Genomic DNA, 3,156 nt, shown 5'->3' with positions numbered 1-3,156 from the left:
CTTCCCGGACCGGGGCACGAACCCGTGTCCCCTGCATCGGCAGGCGGACTGTCAACCACTGCACCACCAGGGAAGCCCCCCTCCTTTGGACTTTTAATGCTGGTTAATAGAGCTGTCCACAGAGTGGAGGTCAAGCACCTCACGTTAGGCTACTTATCAACTGACATGGGGGTGATGAACACTTCATAAGGATCTTAATTTCCAGGTGTATTAGTCACCTATTGCCACATAACAAATTACCCCAAAATTTAGTGGCTTAAAACAACACATGTTTTTTTTATCTGACGGTTTCTGCAGGTCAGGAATCTGAGTGCAGCCCACCTGACTCGGAGTCTCTCAAGGGGGCAATCATATGTCAGCTAAGTCCGAGGTCTCATACGAAGGCTCCACCGGAGAAGAACCCACTTCTAAGCTCACTCATGTGGTTGCTGGAAGGATTCATTTCCTTGCGGGCTGGTGGACTAAAAGCCTCAGTTCATTACTGGCAGTTGGCTTTAGTTCTCTGCCATGTGGGCCTTGCCAACAAGGCAGCTTGCTTCATCAAAGTGCAGGCTGAGATGGCAGTGGAGAGACAGGCCAGCAAGATGAGGGTCACAGTGTTTTACAGTCTGAAATGACACCCCATCTTTTTTGCCACATTCTGCTCATTAAAAGCAAGATCTGTAGATCCAGTCTGCCCTTAACAGATGAGATTACACAAGAGAATACCAGTAGCTGGTGGTTATTGGAGGATATTAATAAAGAAAAAAATAATTGATTCATGCAGAAAAAAAGCTAATAAAAGGAGAGATTTTAGGAAACTGTCTACATTCAAGGTGAACCATCAAAAGAGAATTCTGATGAATTCAAGGATGTTGGTAACTGACATAATAAAAGTGGTCCTGAGGGTTAACCAGTTCTGAGACTCCAGGTCAACAACAAAGGCATCCTTACCCTTTGGGGATGCTGAGTTTGAACATTAAAACTTAAAGGTTTCCAATTGATAACATGTCATTTAATTTACCAGAACCTCACTCAAGGATGGAACTCGGGATGTTTGGAAGAAATATTTTGATAAGCCATTGGCACCAGGGGTGCCAGGGCTCAGGGTAGTCAGTGGCTTGTAATCTGCCGTTGGGTCCTTGCTCCTGCAGGTTATTTTGTTTTGATGGAGGCTAGAATGCAGGTTTGGGTGCAGGGAGGAATCGCTCAGTGTCACACCCTGGAGGGAGGTGAGTGCAGTTGCTTGCTGGCAGGGAGAACCACCTGAAGAGGGGCTTTGCTGTGGAGAAGGGGGATTGGGGAGAAGGGCCATTGCAAATGTCTCTGCTTTATAAAATCATCAGGAAAATTCTCAGTTATTCACCAGTGCTTTGTGGAAAAGGAATCCTATGGGGGATGTAAAGAAGAGGATGAGAGGGAAGCTTCTGAGCAGTGTTGGATGTTCATAAGATGGAAAGTAGGGGAAATTGAGTGTTTTGCCTCCTATGTTTTCATCTGCCCTTTCATTCAACAAATACATAATGTTATTCACCAACCCGCTGAGTGCTGGGGGTGCAGAGGTGGACAGGACCAATATCGTTGAGTTAACAAAAGTATGAATAGACTAAAGGACATGAAGGAAACGTCTCCGGATTCTCTGATGAGTCACGAGCAGAGGAAGACACGTATCACTGTGGAAAATATCGTTAAGGATCCCTGTGTGTGTGTGGTGTGTGTGCGTGCACGCGTATTTGTACGTATACATGTGCGCATATAAGTAACTGGAAGGGTTATTTGTGCTGGAAAATGCTTTGATCAAGCACCTGAAGTGGCCTATTCTGAAGCCGTAGTTCGGGGGCCCAAGATGAACCCATACAAATGGGTGAGGGCTGTGGAAGGTGCCTTCGGATGTACCCCGTCCTCTGCCCAGAATTCGTGGGTGTTGTTTCCTGGACCTCAGCTGGCAAGGGAGGTAATGAGATGCCTCAGTTCACTGCTGCTGCCTCAAGTGTTTGAACAACCCAGCATTGACTTTTCGCCCCCCTTCTCCAGAAGACCGAAGTCATACATTTTTAATTGGAGTTTTTCAGCCAGAGAACAAACTGGCTTGCTGCCCAACTTATGGGTGAAGATGTCGAGAGAGAAACCTTCACCTTCTGTCCTGCTGGCAGCAAATGCAAACAAACCTCTTTTCTCCCTCTCTCAGCTGCTTTCTCTCCTCCACGGGCCGACTCTATTTAAAGCACTGACTCCTTCCCAGATTTGAAGACAAGGGGTAGAAATAGTCTGGCATAGCCTTTGTCTTTTCTCTGGCAATTTAGGCTGGGACTGCAGGTGGAACTTCCTGTTTTCCTCTCCCCTACCTCCCAGCTCCTTTCCCCGGCAAATTCAGCTTAAAAGTCTGTTGTTCTTATTCTGTGTGTGTGTGTGTGTGTGTGTGTGTGTGTGTGTGTGTGTGTGTGTGTGTGTTGGGGGGTGTAAGGCTCCCCCAAAGCAACAAGCATCATTTAAAACCATAGTTGGCAACCTCCACAATACCCCCACAGGGACAATCTTTATTTGCTTCAGTTTGGTAATTCAATTGTGATAGGTAAAGTTGTGCAGTCATAGCAAAAGAGAGAGAAGAAAAAAAAAAAAAAAAAGCAAAAAGGAGGGAGGAAAAAAGCCTGCCAGCAGCTGTCATCTATCTTGTGAAAAGCAAAAAGTGCTTACCCGTGTCCAGATAGTAAATCCTACCTGCTTTATTAAATAAATGTAGTATTTCACTCAGGAAAGGAGACCTTTGGAATATCTGGAAAATCTTGCAGGCTTTGAAATGGAATAAAGATTGATTTATGTGGAGGTTCTCTTGTATGTTTTTCTTTCCCCTGACACAAAGAATGGTAACCGAGACACAAGATTCATTTTAAAAGACCAAGAGGAAGAGTTGGGTATTGGGCATTTGGACGTTTTATTTTTCTTTCTTTAAAAAAGAAGGATCATAGGGTTTATTGGAGAACCAGAAGTGTATATGGTTTGGGCATTGCGATGTATATCAAGTGTCTGGCTGGAGGCTGTCACACAGTAGGTGTTCAAAATGGTAGCTTTTGTGTAATTAAGGATTTGCATCCATGGTTTTGACTTTGTTTTGTTTTGTGCCTTGCCTTGAACCAAAGGTAATTTAAGTCTGCCCTGTTGGTCAGGATCATTTCAACT

This window comes from Lipotes vexillifer, unplaced genomic scaffold (genome assembly GCF_000442215.2).
Source record: "Lipotes vexillifer unplaced genomic scaffold, Lipotes_vexillifer_v1.1 scaffold417, whole genome shotgun sequence".
Taxonomy (NCBI): Eukaryota; Metazoa; Chordata; class Mammalia; order Artiodactyla; family Lipotidae; genus Lipotes; species Lipotes vexillifer.
Note: the sequence above shows the minus strand (reverse complement) of the source record.